Genomic DNA, 17,497 nt, shown 5'->3' with positions numbered 1-17,497 from the left:
TGCTTCAAAAGCTCCTTGGCAATCATCATTCCATACTCCTGGGTTATTTTTACAGAGAAGGCGAAAAATAGGGTCACACTTCTCGGTTAATTGCGAAATAAATCGGGCAATATAGTTTAATCTTCCCAGGAATCCTCGAACTTCTTTTTGTGTTTGTGGGGGTGGTAAATTCTGAATAGCTTTGACCTTGTCAGGATCCACTTCAATCCCTTTTTTGCTTACTACAAACCCCAAGAGTTTTCCCGATGTTACCCCGAAGGTACACTTGCTTGGATTGAGTTTTAACTGGCATTTCCTTAATCTTTGGAAGAGTTTCCTCAGATTCTCGATGTGTTCTTCCTCCGTTTTAGCTTTAACAATCATATCATCAACGTAGACCTCTATTTCCTTATGCATCATGTCATGGAATAGTGTTACCATGGCCCTTTGATAGGTTGCCCCTGCATTCTTCAGCCCAAACGGCATCACCTTGTAACAGAACGTGCCCCACATGGTGATAAATGTAGTCTTTTCCATATCATCTGGATGCATCTTTATTTGATTGTAACCTGAAAACCCATCCATAAATGAAAATAGAAAATTTCCAGCCGTATTATCCACCAGGGTGTCTATGTGTGGCAAAGGGAAATTATCTTTCGGACTGGCTCGATTAAGATCTCTGTAGTCGACACACATACGAACTTTTCCATCTTTTTTTGGTACTGGAACAACATTCGCTACCCATTCCGGATACTTGGCTACTTTTAGGAACCCAGCATCGAATTGCTTCTTTACTTCTTCTTTAATTTTAAGCAGCATTTCAGGTCGCATCCTTCTGAGCTTTTGTTGTACCGGTTTACATTCAGGCTTTATTGGCAATTTATGTACCACTAACTCAGTGTCTAAACCTGGCATGTCCTCATACGACCAAGCAAACACATCTTTGTAGTCTTGGAGCAGCATAATCAGACTTTTTCGTCCCTCAGTAGATATGATGGTGCCAATTTTTATCTCCTTTTTATCTTCCTCTGATCCCAGATTCAAGATCTCAATGGGCTCTTCATGAGGCAGAATTTGTTTATCTTCTCTCTCTACCATTTTTAGTAGTTCAGAAGGTAAGTCACTTCCCTCATCACTATCATAACCTTCAACTTCCCCTTGACATATGGGCAGCTCGAAATCTATCTTCGGGTCAAAGTCATCAGCATTCATACTATTGATACCGGAGGTCCTGAAAGAATAACGAACGAGAGGAATATATACGGGAGGATCTAACCCATATCAAAATAGAATGAAATAATAATATATAATAAAGAAATAAATAAAAAAAATGCAATAGATGATGTTTGCCATTTCGTGAATTAACAGGAATGCATCATTTATTAAAAAACAGATAGATTAACCCCTTACAGAAGATCATATATTGTCTCAAGGTTTAGACAATAGGGAAAGTTTTTGTGCATTACTCTGAAATAGTTTTGTAAACTACAGGTAATTCTTCTGCAGTCCAATTGTTTAGCACAAAGCCTGGTGGTGCAGGGTAAATGTCCATAGCCACTCCATCTTCGATTCCTTCCTCTGATATCACATTTATACCCAAATCCCTCAGGGCATTTTCAATAATAGGCTCTTTAGATGATCGGTCCCCCTGAAACATGTGGCCCCCTGATATGAAGGTGTCACGCAGCGATGGGAAAATCATAGGCTCCCACTTAATATCCTCTTTGGCTAACCTGGCTCTCCTCTTTTCCTGGCTCTTTTGAATATTTTTCAATTTTTCCTTTAAGGTCAGGTGATATCCTAGACCAAAACGATCTAGCTTAAAACCGGGAAAAATTGGACTAATATTCCCCTGTAAGCGACTCCCTAGCCCTCTTCCAACCTTGGCTCCTCTTCCCAGGGTCATTTTCAGTCCCATTTTGGTACAGTTTGATAACCTAGGCTTTGGAATTTTCTTTCTTTCAGCAACAAATGTGGCATTAATAAATTCCAGGGCTCTGAAAGAGCACTCGACTGCATCTTCATCTACTTCAACATATGGAGCGGTAGTAGATATGGAAGCAATGATATCTTCCTCGGCATTAAGGCATACCAATCTCCCCTCAATTACAAATTTGAGTTTCTGATGCAGAGTAGATGGAACGACTCCTGCCTGGTGGATCCAAGGCCTTCCTAACAAGCAGTTATATGAGGGCATTATATCCATTACAAGGAATTCAACCTCGTATGTTGATGGGCCTATGGTTAAAGGAATATCAATCTTCCCCAGCACCTCCTTCTTTGTTCCGTCGAAAGCTCGAACGATGCTTTGGCAATTTCTCATGTGTGTACTATCGACTGGTAATTTCTTCAAGGTTACTAATGGCATCACATTCAGGGCAGAGCCGTTGTCAATTAGTACTCGCGATAACACATGTCCCTTGCATTGGATGGTAATGTGCAGGGCTTTGGGATTGCCCATCATTCCGGACGGGATCTCATCATCAGAGAAAGAGATGAAGTTATCCGCCTGAATATTTGCAACCAGTCGGTCTATTTTTTCCACTGGTACATCTTTCGGTACGAAAGTCTGATTCAAGATTTTCAACAAGGCGTTTCGATGTGCCTCAGAGCTTAATAGTAAAGCTAGGATTGAGATACGAGCTGGCAATTTGTGTAATTGTTCAACAATGTTGTATTCACTATGTTTCAAGAATTTTAAAAACTCTACAGCCTCATTCTCGGTTACAGGCTCATTAATTGTTGGCTCATCATTTTTTAATAATATCTCAACCCTTTTTCCTTTATCAACGATCGTTCTTTTCTCGGGTTCACTGGTCTGGTTGGGAGAATAACATCTCCCACTTCTGGTGAAATGGCCTACCTCGTCCACTTCTTCCTTAGCAGCCTCTGAACTCTCAACATTCTTTAATTGGCATCCATACCTCCAAGGGACCTGCTTGTTGTCCTTATAAGGAAAAGACGATGGAGGCGTGATCACTATTTTAGGGATTAACCTTTCCATAGTCTGGGCTTTCGGTGTGATGACTAAAGGGCAGTTGGTATTGTAAACTCCCTTAGATGTGCCTTCGGAAGCGCAAATCTCAATCTCTTTCTCTTTCGTAGCTTCATGGTAAAATTCCATATCTTTACTATCCATCAGCCTTTGAACCAAGGCCTTAAACTCATCACAACTTTGAATGACATGATCCTCGCAACGGTGGTAGGGGCAAGCATGCTTATTTTCGTTAGCATTAAAGGTCAACCAGCCTATTTTGACCATTTGCCCCCATACCCAATGCATGGGTGACTTCACTTCTTTGACTTTGGTAATGATTTCGTTCCCTTTTTCTTCAATAACAGCATTAACCCCTGTCCCTGCATGGTTCGGCAGTGGGTTCTGAGCCACATTGGGCTGCTCGCTGTCACCAAAATTGATGACATTTCTTTGTCTTAATCTCTGCACCAACTTTTTAAAGGCCAGACATTTTTCAATTGAATGCCTCGATGCCCCCGCATGATACTCACATTGAGCATTGATGTCAAACCATTTTGGGTAAGGAGGCTGTATTGGAGAAGTGTGGTAAGGTGACACCACATGTTTGTCATACAGGATCTGGAATAGTTCTTTATAAGTCATGGGGATAGGGTCAAATTGAACCCTTTCCCTTTCCTGTCTTGGTTCTTTCGCCCCTTGCTGGACAGGATTTAGTGCTGACGATACAGTGGCTTGTGGTCGAGATACTGTAATGTTATTAGAATCATATTTCTTCACATTACTGACCTCATTATCCTTCCTTCTTGCTGGAGGCTTTCGGCTAGATTCTCCCCCGTCTAGCTTCCCGCTTTTGATCGCCATCTCAATCATTTCTCCTGCATTAACTATATCAGCAAAATTCTTGGACGAATTTCCAATAAGATGTCCAAAGAAAGGGGCCCTCAGAGTATTTACAAAGAACATATTAGTTTCTTCCTCCTCTAATGGTGGATAAACTTGCACAGCCACATCTCTCCACCTTTGGGCATACTGCCTGAAGCTCTCGTTGGATCTTTTTTCCATACTCTGTAACAGAATTCGATTTGGCCTCACATCTTTTACATGCTTATATTGCTCTAGAAAAGCCTTAGCCAAATCCTTCCAGGATTTAATATTAGCCCGACTTAGCTGATTGTACCAACGAATTGCTGATCCTGCCAGGCTTTCTTGAAAACAATGAATTAATAACTGATCGTTTCCCACATAGCCTGTCATTTTTCTGCAAAACATGGTAATATGTGCAGAAGGACAACTGGTGCCATCAAATTTCTCGAAATCTGGAACTTTGAACTTCGGCGGCAACACTAAATCAGGGACCAGACTTAGCTCTCTGGCGTCAATTCCATATAGGCTAGCATCTTCTTTCATAGCTCGGAATTCATGCTTCATTTGTTCCCATTCTTTCTTAATCTCCTTATCCTGTTCTTTTTTGTCTTCCTCATCCAGATCAGGGACATCTTCAATTGGTTGCGGGTTTGTAGAAGAGCCAGGTAGGTTTACTTGTATTTTTTTTGGTTGGATGGTTGTGGTTTGTTGTGCGTGGAAATGCGGTGGTGTGAAACCAGGGGGATATAATGGTTCTTCGGCAGTATGACTGATAATTGGAGTCTCTTCTCGGATTATACTATTTCCTTGTAGCAAACTAATCAACTTTGCCATCATGTCGTCTTGAGCCTTCATCATCTGTTCGCGCATATCCTCTTGCGCTTTCTTTAAATTCTCTTGCATTTCAGCTTGAGTTTTTTCAATTTGTGCGATCTTGTCATCCATTTTCTTGGTTGATTGACGAGTACCGTATGGGTGTGAGGTGTATGCCAGAATAACTACAAATGATTGGAAATTGTATTTTATTATTTGGTGAATTTTAATGAATGAATTGTTATAATGTAATCATTAAGATTTTAAAAATTTAGAAAAAAAAACATATGAAAATGCTAATGCAAATGCAACCCGATATTGATTCCAAAATAACTTAGTTTATATAAAAAGTACTCAACAACACACAACGTCTAAGCACTTAGGCAAAGAGATTATATCGACATGATTACTAAACATAGAATCTTGCCCTATTCCCTAATCTCTCGAGCTCTATCATCAATCCGATGATGCGGCGTTCTTCCTCTGATTCTGGAATCACAAAAACTCTTAAAGCTGTCGCTTCTTCAGATAATTCATAAACTTGGCGAGCTACATCGCGAGCCTGATCCACTGCTCTCTCCATTGCTTCATGTTGCATTTGAATGGTGTCCTGAGCCTGTCGTAGAGCAATTCCAAGCTCTGGATTAGTTAATGGTCGGCTCTCTTCTAGCTGTTGGATTCGCTGATGAGATCTATGCACTATGACTTCTAACTCAGTAATCTTGGCTTTTAAGGCCTCGTTTTCTTGCATGGTTACCTCTTGTGCGGATGAGTGGATTAACCCTGCTCTTTCTAGCTCAACTATCTTCTTCTTTAACATCACATTTTCTTTTTGAAGACTGTTGTAAGGGTTCCGAAAAGTCTCATCGATGCTAAGCAGCTGTGCTTCGAGTTGCTCAATCTGTGCTCGCCTTTGTGCTAATTCTTTGTTAGTCTCATCTCTTTGCTCTCTCAGTTTCCGAGCGTATTGTATGGATCGTTTCTTTTCTTCTTGGCCTCTTCTTGCGCTTCTTTCTACCCTATCGAGTTTTATCTTTAGGGTCTTGGCAGTATGATGTAGATCTTGGGCTCTCATATTCCTCTCTAAGGCCCGAAAATCTTGGTTTAGCGCATCAAAATTCTCCTGGACCTTTTCTTTCTCTTTGGCCAATTGTTTTATCACTCCGTCCTTCTTAATCATTTCAAGTTCCCATATTGTTTTCTCCTCCGAAAAGCTTCTCTGTTCTTTTTCTCTCTTCAAATTCATCAGTCGTATTTCCTCTTTTAACAACTCTGTTTCTGTTGGGAGCCTCCTCAATCGCTCCTCCATAGTCAACTGGTCCTCTAAATTTGGCTTAGGTATGTTGTTGTTAATTCTCTGCGACCTCCAAACCTCATAGGCCGGCGTGAATACAGGCTCTATCATCTTGAAGCTCATGCATTGAGGCTTCTGCCAAGCCGCGTAGATCTTTGAAATCCGCTCTCGGTAACCCGGAGTAGAGAAAGAAAACTCTGCCTCTTTCAGGCCATGGGTAGCTGGTACGAACTGTCGGGTACCAAACTGTCTGAGTACAATTAGCGGAGTATACCCGATAGCTCCCCATAATCCGTGTAGCATTATAAAACTATCATTACCGCACCTAAAAAGTATGTCCTCTTTGGGTAACCAATAAGCCTTCCATACTATCTCAGTATCTTTCATGTTACGGAGAGCTTCAACCCAGTCTTTCCTCTTGCGATGCTCTGGGATTTGGCATTTGTCGAGGAAATCCACTAGAGGTGAAAAATTTGATTGATGTCTCCGAGCCCAGCCTTTCTCGACTATCCAGGAGTGGCTCCACCACCAAACTAGTAATAGTGAAGCACATCCGATGAATTGACCTCCCCCTAATCGTCTACACTGGTTCAGTGACAAGAATGTTTCTGCAAGGATGGCTGGTGCAGGATTCTTTCTAGCGACAGCTTCGACGAAATCGATTAAGGTGATGTCGAAGTGATCCTCATTCCTGGGGAAAATTACCAAACCATATACTGCAAGTGCGAAGTGATCTCTTCTTCTTTTCGACGGAGTTTGCTCGTAAATTAAACTCTTCAGCTGAGCCCAGGAGATCCCTTCATCACGAATGTACTCTTCAACCCACTCCTTGGTCTTTCCCGTCAACGTGATCATCTTGGCTATGAACCCTTTAGGTCGAATTGCCTTGGTGTAAATGGAATGTCTTCTAACATTCGGAATGTTCAGCAAAGTCGTATACTCCTCTAAGGTAGGGGTCATGTCTACTTTACCGAAAGTAAAACATTTGTAAGCTGGATTCCAACATTCGGCAAGGGCTCGAATCACCACTGAATCTATTGGTACTCTCAGCAGCTCTACGATGTCGCCGTATATCCCTCTGAACAATGTCTTCTCATTATCATCCCAGGTGGACCAAATTCTTGATAACTCAACCCAATGTGCCTGCCTGACTCGAATGATTACCTTTTCTGGAAAAACTGTATCTTCGGTAGTGGCAAGGCTGTCCCCGAACCGTGTTTGTCTGTATTCAGACCAGGTCTGAACACTGATTGCATTCTCAATCCCATCGGAAGACATTGTTGCCTTAAGCTTTTTTATAATAACTAGGTAATCTGGGAATCAATATCGTTTATTAAATGATGTGATATGATAATGATACATGCAATCAAGAAACAAAGCAATAAGTTAGTGATATTAGAATAATTAAAAAAATCAAAGAATAATTAGTAAAAATTTAAAGTATCGAATGCAAAATAATCAAAGAAAATAAAAAATCCTAACATCATGCGATCTAATTCTTCTAAGTTATCTGCATGGCTTTAACGAGGTAGGCTTACTAAATTCTTTATATGAGGTTGGGTTCTAACAAAAGGTTCCTAAGCCATCTTTACAACCTGCTAAGGTTGACCCCGATTCTGGCCCATTACAGACTTGCGAATCGGGTTTAGCTCAGGGGATCACACCACTAAAAGCGTACCTCGGAACTGATATCCGGATAGGCAACTTAGGGTGCTTTCCAGAGATACTTTGTCAGACCCACACAAGAAAGCCCAATGCTCCTCATGAGGTGTGACGTTTCTCTCTACTTAAGTATACTAGGATTGAGCTCAGGTTTAGAGCTATGATATGCAACAATTCTAAATATTTCACATAAATGTAAGCATTAATCAGAGAGAAAATCTTTTTTTTTTGTTTTTTTTTGAAATAACATAATGAATCGTAAATTAAACAAGATTGAACTCATAATTTCCAAATAATAAATATAGGGTAACCAACTCGTGGCTCGACTCTCAATTTGTTTAAAAAAACAAAAGTCCCCAGCAGAGTCGCCAAGCTGTCGTAACTGTTTTTCGCCCAGAAGGGGAAAGACCGATGCCGATGGGGTTTTCTCTTTGAAAATTGTTTCGAAAGATGAAGAGTCGCCACCAATCATTTGAGGTGTGATTGGAACACCGTAAAAACCGGGTGATTTTAATAAAACATTTTATTTTTATCAAATACCGAGTTTTTGAGGTCTGCAAAATCCAGAAATCAGGTTCGGGAGTCGGTTACGCGTGGGGAAGGATTAGCACCCCCACAAGCGCCCAAAAATTGGTACCTAGTTGATTACCCTATATTTAAAATCGGAAATTTTGAGTTCGATCTTTATTTAATTTAAAAATCATTAAGGATGTAGAGTTTGAAAAGGGTATTCGTTTATTGAGACCGATAGCATTCGCCCCCGAGCGTAAATGCGGGAGATCAGCTATTCTGTCTAATAACCGAACATTGCCTCATTTTTAGAAAACATGATGTGGTTTTGAAAAGGATGTCGACTTATTTGGGGAGTTACCAGTAGTCACCCCCTGAGCACGATCGCGGAGGATATACTATTAATTCCTTAATAAGTGAACAGTACCTTAGATTTGTAAAAACAACGCAATCAAACAAAATTTTATTTGTCCTAATTAAACTAAAAGTAAATTAAGGATTTTTATAACTTAAAGTGTCAAATTATGAAAATTAAAGAACCTAGGGGTTCAAATCTAAAATGTAGGTTCTAGTATTAATACTATATATTAAAATGAATTAAATATTTACGTATTACAAAATTTCTTTTGATAAATTTTAAAATGATCGAATATTATCCTTAGTCAATTTATTTTGATTCGAGTTAAGTAATGCTCATGAGAATATTGTACAAATTCTTTCGAATTGAAAAGTACATGAAAATAAGTCTACATGCTCCTGATCAAATAAATTTACATTGCTTTACACGTATTAAATTGGTAAATATAATTAAAGGATATAAACACATTTTGCAAATGATTATTACCTATTATGCAATATACCTATATGGCATACATATATATAATATTATATTACATATGAATTCATGAGATGCAAAATACGTAAATAAAACAAGTGCCGTGGTACCCTATTTCTGTCGATTGGTATTCGCGTAACATAGAAAAGTTAACGCTTAACAAAAAAAAAAATCTTGGCAACATATTAATAAATAAAAAAACTAAAGAGTGGACGTTTGATGTGAATTAAAGAGAACAAATAAACAAAAAAATACCATCAGATAGTAAATTATTTAATAGTTGTAGTTGTTTCATACATAAAGTAATGGTTTTCTTGGGCCCTTTGTTCATCATTTCTGGAGTATTTCAAAGAAATAGGATCCACTTTCCTTCTTTTGTCTTGGAGTAGGTGTTGACCAAACATTTAAAAAATTTCTACCGGAAAAGCAGACTAATTTAAACTAAAAATACTAACTTTAAAATAATGGCTAAATTCAAATAAAAGTAAAATTACATCTATAAAATTAAAAATAAACTAATGACCTAAATACAAAATAAACATACGTTACAGGGTCTTATGTATGATTTATCCTATTTAAATTAAACTAAAACAATATGTAAAATAACATAAATAGTGCCTGCACATTTGAAAATAATCAGAAAATTAAAATAAATAAAGGACTTCTTTAAAAGAATGTAACTAAATTTTGAGAACCTAAGAATAATTTACCCTAATAAGTACGGTGACTAAAAGTTAATTTACCCAAAACTTTTAATATAAAACCTAATTTATGCCTAAACCTAAGCTAACTTACACACAGGAAATGCCTCACTCCTCTTCACTTTCATTTTCATCCTAAACAGAGAGTTGAAACTCTCTTCTCCTGCCACCATGTTCAACGGACATGGTAATGACCCAAAACCTCTACCAAAGCAAAACGACCACCACAACCCTCTATGGACAAGGTTCCGTTTCTAACAGACTCTTAAACGTTTTTAGATAACTCTTTCTAAAGATATTCTACTAAATTGACCCCAAAGATAAATAATTTTCTCATTTTTAGTTTTTATTTTATTTTATTTTATAATTTGTTTTTTACTCTAGTGATTGTTGATATTTATGGTGATGATTTTTTACTTGAATGCTTTCGTTATTTTTCTTTGCTGTTTGTTCTTGATGAAGGAAATAAGGAACGATTCTCTCGTTCTAAACCCAAACCGGCCTCTAGTGACACATGCGAGCCCTGGAACTGTAAGTAAAGTTTCTCGACAAAATCTCCACAAATATCAGTGACTTAGACTCCAACAACGACGAGACAAACAAAAGAAAAAAAGGTAATAAAAAAACTCTTTTTTCATATTTTCTACTTGCTTAGAAAGAAAAACATTCAAAAATAATACTGAAAATTGAAATAAAGATGGGAAATACCAAAAAGGTTCTTTGCTTTCTATTGATTCCTTGGTTTTTGAAATACAATCTTCAGTGAGACTGCCGTCACGATGACTATTTTTCTGTTTTTTTGAAGAATTGAGTCCCCTGTTACAAAGAATAATTTTCCCTCTCCATTTGCTTTCCCTCGTTCAAATTACCCCTGTTCGAATCCTCTGTTGAAAAACCAAACCCTCTGTTGTTGATTCTCTCTTTTTCTTCCTCTCTTCCTCTTCTGTCTTCACCGGATATATAATTGTACGCATGTGGGAGCAGGTTGGATCCAAGATTTTTCCTGATTTTTGGGTATTATTCTAATATTTAGTGGATTTTAGTGGAGTTAATTTGGTCTGGTTTTTTTATGTTTTGGGTGGTATTTGCCGTAAGGAATGATGATGGTTACTTTGGTGATCTACAATGTGCTCAGCGTTGTGCTTGGCAGTGGCTTCGGGTATGAACCTATCACCGGGTCGGGTTACTGGGCCAGTTCGGGTCTTCTTGTATTGCTGTTAGGTCGGGTCTAATCCAGCTTACTATGGGTCGGTTCTTGGAGTCTCGGGGCTGGAACTTGGGTTGAAACCTTGTAGTGGACTGTTGTGTTTTATTTTGTAATTTGGGCTGCACATTAAGCCTGCCAAATATGTAAAATAATATTAATAATAATAATAATACATATAATAATAATAAGAACGAGATGAAAAATTGGGTGTCGACAGGGTTCGGGAGTCGTTTACGTGTGGGGAATGATTAGCACCCCACAACACCCAAAAACTGGTACTGTGTCGCTTACACGTTGTCGTACATGATGGAAAATATAAATTGAATATAAAGTTAAAATGTGATCTATTTATTGAAATTTAATTAATTTGCTTCGAATTAATTAATGTTAGGGAAAATTCTTTAAATCGAAAAGAAATATCAAAATTAACAATCTTCCATCGGAAAAACTAACTCGACTATTTCTTGTCAATAAAAAATATTCCCTCGTTGATAAAACACGAATCGAATATAAATAAAAAATTTGATGTTTACATACAACAAAATAAACTAAAAAATGAATCGAATATAAAATGTAGAACGAAAATTGACAATTTGCATGAAATGAAATAAATTATTATTCAGAGACATTCATTACAATGTTCGACTTAAAATAAAAAGAATTAATTAGCAAGATAAAATCAATTTTATTTTAAGTTCACATTTGTTTAAATGTCGTATCAGATTACACCGCTTCGATCAAGCGATGCTTTCCACGCCCATTCCACAAAAGACAATTCTTGAAGATATTCGAATAAAAGACATTAAAATGAATATATAATCATAATTACTTAACAAACGGTTTTAAAAGCACAACATACCTTCATTTACGTAATAAAAAACATTAAGTAACAAAGTAAATACATCAATACAACATGCACCTATATATATATATAAATATTAACAATAACAGTAAAATATATATACATCAACACAATACAATTATAAGTATAAATATCTAAAATAATAAAACAACAAGGACTATGAGCATAAAATAAATACTTGAACCTTAAATACCACATTATAGATAAGAATCAATATGCGGATGAGATTAAACATAAGGTATAAATAAATTACCCAATTTACTAATTAATACAAGTGGCCGGAATGAACACTAAATAATATCATCTGTCAAAAAATGAATACTTAGACGAGCAGCCATACGAGATCAAACATTACTTAAACCAAAAGATAACAATATGAAACAGTGACCAAAGTGTAAGTGTAACAGAATTCAAAGCTTAAAGTAAATTATGCAAATATTATATTCTATGACTAAAATGAAAAGAATACAAGATCAGCAGTCCAAAAGCTAAACAGATAAACAAATATAAAATAAAACAAATGTGACTAAAATAAAATACTAGACATATTACAAAGCTCAAAAATGAAAAGATAACTTTCATTGGAATGATCAAATTACAAACATTACAGAATTAAAAGGATCTAAACTGTGGTTTATCCCAAACATAAAAAAATGCGTGAGAGATTACAGAATTAAAAGGACCCAATCTGATATTAGACCCTAAAAACCCAAAACATATAGGTAAGTTTGCAAAATTAGGAGGACCAAATAAGCTATTTACCCTGTTTTGTTTGAAAAACACGGTGAAATGGGGTTTAAACGACGTCGTTTGGTTGTGGTCATATACCACGCTTAAGGGTTTCTAAAACCCTATTCTCTCATTTTTTATTTCTTTCCCCCCCTCAGCCGTGTCTCTCTCCATCCTTCACCGAGCTCTCTCCATCCTTCACCGAGGATGGAAGCTATTAGCTCCCCGGCCCCTCGCATCTCTTCTCCCATCTACAACAGCCCCCTAACCTACTTAAAACCAAAAAAAACCCCATTATTTCGAACCCTAACAAACCCTAGAATAAAGAAAAGACTTTACCTTCAAGGGTGGTTCCTCCTAGCTCCGACGAGGTCACTAAGGGTTGGATCTACAAGGTAAGTAAGTTTTGGTTTCGGATTTTTTTCTTCTCTTTTTCCTCTTCGTTTATTTCTAACCCCCAATCTTTGTTTTTTCTTTTCTGTTCTCCCCGAAGCCCCCTTTATTTTTTTCCTGAGCCTCTTGATATTTTTTTCTTTCCCCCCGAAACCAAATGGTTCCTCTTTCTCCCTTTTTTTTTATGTTGCATGTGTTGATATCTTCTCCGCTGATCTGGTGATGGATTTGAGTGATAGATAGACCCCTCTGATTCCTCGGGATTTCTTGTATACTTGCTTGATTTTATTTGATTTTTTTCTTTGAATCACTGACTGATGGATTATTTTTCGTCCACTGTTGATGATGGACTTGACTCGAGAGATGCTCGGTGGCTTGGGTTGGCTCGATAGCAACTTACGCGGCTCAGGAATGACCGGTGAAGACCAACGTGCGGCTGGGATTGGAAGAGGCCTTCAAGCCTTCATCACAAATGAGCTTCATATAGTCCTTGTTTGTTGACGTATCATCCGTTGGACAAAGAAAGATACCGACAAGGTACAATAGAACTCTGGCCTTCAGGTCATCCCCCCGTAAGATCCACTTTTGATTTCCTCTTCAAGTTCAGCATATGTCACCTTTTGCTTCAAATCATATTTGGAGGCAAGTGCTTTCCAGTTCTTACTCTTACAGACTTCTACAACACTTTTGCCTTCATTTTCTACCCCCAATACGGCTGCAGCACATGGGATCCCGAGAGGAAATGAAAAATCACCGTACTTAGCAATACATTGTTTGACATCAAATTGCGCCATCAAGGATCGACACAATTCCCTCCGAATAGGTCGATCCCTTACTCCTACCAATGATCCAAACCCTATTTCTCCTAGCATATTCAACTGACCCTTCTTCTTAAGGTGTTTAATTAATGAATTTACCCTTTTAATGCTGCACCTTGTCGACACTTCCTACATTTTTTAACAATATATAATGTTATAATTCTTATATATTTTGTATCAACGTATTTACAAGTTTATTGAATACCTTATTTTCATGTGTTTTCCTCCGTTCTTTGTATTCTTTACTATCATTCATTGACTGTGTGATGTAAGGTTCCTTTTCAACATCACTCATCGAATTCCATTTGGACCTCACATCTTTTGTCACCTAATATTAAGCATAAATGTTTCTTAATCAATACATTAACACTAAATAATACTCAATGTCAATTTCATTTTACATATCGAATCGCTCTATGTGCCATCTTCCTTCATCCTTTTGCATTCAGCCATACTGTCAACATTTAAAATTTGTAATCAATTTAAAGTTCTTAAATACTTTAATCCAATTGCCATTTCAACAATAATAACAAAAAGACATTGATACTTACTAGAAATACATATATCCACCCTTTGGTTACTTTCGAGTCTCGGCCTCAATTTCAAAGTCATCTGCGCCACCAACAATTTTTCCACCCATTGACTCCATTTTTCCTTCATATATCAGTTTACGCAAATCAAATCAAATACTTGTTACATACACTTTATTCAATATACAAATATAGATAACTACTCTTGTGGTAAAACAATTTTCTTCAAAAGAATTTGAATGACCACTATAAAATGTGTCAGCACATTTATACAACCTATAATATCATTTTCTACCTATAATATTTAATAGAAGTATCGATATTTATATTTTACCTTGAATATCACTTTCTACCTGTAATCGGTCCCAAATGCTTCTTTACTCTAAAACCTCAAACAATACATAAAAACTCTATTTTCGATTACTGTAATAATTAAAAACTAGGGTTTCGACAACATACTTTTCGATTCGACTACAGCAACAAACAAACAAACTTCGCTTTAGAAACGTCTTCTGCAATGCAGTAACAATTACGTTTCGATTTCAAAAACTCGTTCGTTCTATCTATTTTCAGATGATATTTAGCTATGACCTTTATATTTTCATCGGATATGTTATTTATATTTAATCAATACAACTACCAAAGTGTCGATACTTTTATGTCAGGTGTCGATACTTTTATGTCAGGTGTTGATACTTTCGAAAGGATAATTACCTATTTCTTTGAAAGTATCGATAATTTATTACACGTACTTATTAAAGTATCGACACTTTCAATATATCCGCTAGCGCTTTACCGATTTTATCATTTTGATACCGGTTTTATCATATTTTTACCTATTATATCGTTGTGGATCGATACATTTTTATAAAGTATCGACACTTTATAAGCGCTAAAACTACTTCTCTTTTAAATTCACAAAGTGTCGATACTTATATTAAAGTACCGACACTTTAAATATATCCGGTAGCGCTTTACCGGTTTTATCATTTCGATACCGGTTTTGTCATATTTTTACCAGTTATATCGTTGTAGATCGATACATTTTTATAAAGTATCGACACTTTATAGGCGTTAAAACTGCTTTTCTTTTAAATTCACAAAGTGTCGACCCTTATATTAAAGTATCGACACGTTCAATATATCCGGTAGGGTTTTATCGGTATTGTCTTTTCGTGACCGGTTTTATCGTATTTTTACTTGTTATATTGATATGGATCGATACATTTTAAATTTGGATCGACACAAACCGACAAGTTAAGTTTGTCGGTTGGCAAATTTTTTAATATTTCTTCATGACTTAGACCTACTATTATTATTACTCAACATTTTCGGTAGCGCTAAACCGAATTTGTTAAATATCTTTTAATGTATCCGGTAACGCCGTATATTAGCCGTATATTAACCCGCCTTTCCTGAGAACCCCTGCAAATACAGTTTCATTCGAAGAGAGGGTAATTACGTAGAAAATTTTTCAATAATTATTATTAGAGGTTTAATTTTTATGTTCGAGTCTGGTCACTAAAATCTCATAAATGGGTCCGTAACCCACCTGTTAAAGAGGAGAAACTCTATTGGAGGAATAACTTCCCAACCGAGCAGCAAAACACGCCGCTGATGACAAAAGATGGATCGACCCACTGTAAAGATCCAAACGAGAAGAAGGGCTCTATGTTACATTTTCTTTAGGGTAATCTACTTCAAATACCACTCAACTTTAGGCTCGGGCTCGTTTATGTCACCAACGTTTTAATTTTGCCAATTTTAACACTAACGTTTAAGTTTAACTGCAATTATGTCACTCCGCCGTTAATGGCGTAATGACACGATGACATGACACCTCCGCGCTGTGACGTTGCTGACGTGGCTCCCTCACCAAAACGACGTCATTTTGGCATGACTGTGTCGGTGCTACAAACCTCAAAATGACGTAGTTTTGTTTGAGAAAAATTAGTAAATAATGCATTTGAAAGGATTTAAACCCATAACCTTTTGAAATAAAGGTTAATTCTTAACCACTATGCCAACTTAGATTTTTTGATATAATTCTATAAACATAATATACATAACACGAGTCTTCATTCCAAAAGTTATTTTCTAAAAAACCCATGAAATTATTAAAATTCCAAAAAAAAACCTTAAATTCCAGAAAATCTAAAAAAAAACTCCTAAATTCCTAAAAATCCCAAAAATCATAAATAAGCCCGAGCCTAAAGGTGAGTGGTATTTGAGGTAGTTTACCCTAATTTTTAAGTATACTCATTATAGTTTATTTTATTATAATATATAATGTATTCGAAATATGATAATTTAATCATGATGAAAACTATTAACATCAAATTGTTTACTTTTGAATGCACATAATAAATTGTATTTGACTTATTTCAAATATTTTTAACCACTTAAACATATATAATTGATTTTCAACCCAAAAAATAAACATTTAAGATATTGATCTTAAGTGCACTAATTAGAAAAATGTTCTTAACTACTTAATTATAAAGTTTACATAATAATCTGGAACTTTCAGTAAACTAATATAATTAAACTTAAAAATCATTTTGCAAATTTCCAAAATAAAAGGAGCAGAAATTATACGTCATTTTAAACAATTTCATTTCATGGACTAAATTGCACATTTTGTAAAACTGGGCAGAAAACAAATTCCAAACAACACATTGTTTTCGACTTAAAACACGAGATTAACCCTCCTAATGACCGGAAAATTAAACCTAATCACTTATAATACTTTACCAATAATTTTAACACATTAAAATTAAATTAGAATCATTAAAACAACATAAAAATTCAAGATTTTCATGTTATTCAATATACTTTAAACACAAACACTAATGATGTCACTTCTGTTATTGACTCCAAATGAGCATTTAGAACATGCTTTGTAGGGAATTAAATCAATAACACAAGTTCAATGTATCAAACTGTTCAAATATATTATGTTATTGACTCCCTAAAATTTTTTGGAATTTTTAGGAATTTAGGAGTTTTTTTTTGAAATTTTATGAAATTTAAGGTGTTTTTTGAGAATTTTAATAATTTTATGGGTTTTTTAGAAAATAACTTTTCGAATGATTACTCATGTTATGTATATTATGTTTATAAAATTATATCAAACAATATAAGTTGGTTTAGTGGTTAAGTATTAACCTTTATTTCAAAAGGTTATGGGTTCAAATCCTTCCAAATGCATTATTTACTAATTTTTCTCAAACAAAATGACGTCGTTTTGAGGTTTTTTAACACCAACACAGTCATGCCAAATCGACGACGTTTTGGTGAGGGAGCAACATCACGGCGCAGAG

This window comes from Hibiscus syriacus, unplaced genomic scaffold, assembly GCF_006381635.1.
Source record: "Hibiscus syriacus cultivar Baekdansim isolate YM2019G1 unplaced genomic scaffold, ASM638163v2 tig00116962_pilon, whole genome shotgun sequence".
Classification (NCBI taxonomy): Eukaryota; Viridiplantae; Streptophyta; class Magnoliopsida; order Malvales; family Malvaceae; genus Hibiscus; species Hibiscus syriacus.
This window is presented reverse-complemented; position numbering follows the sequence as displayed.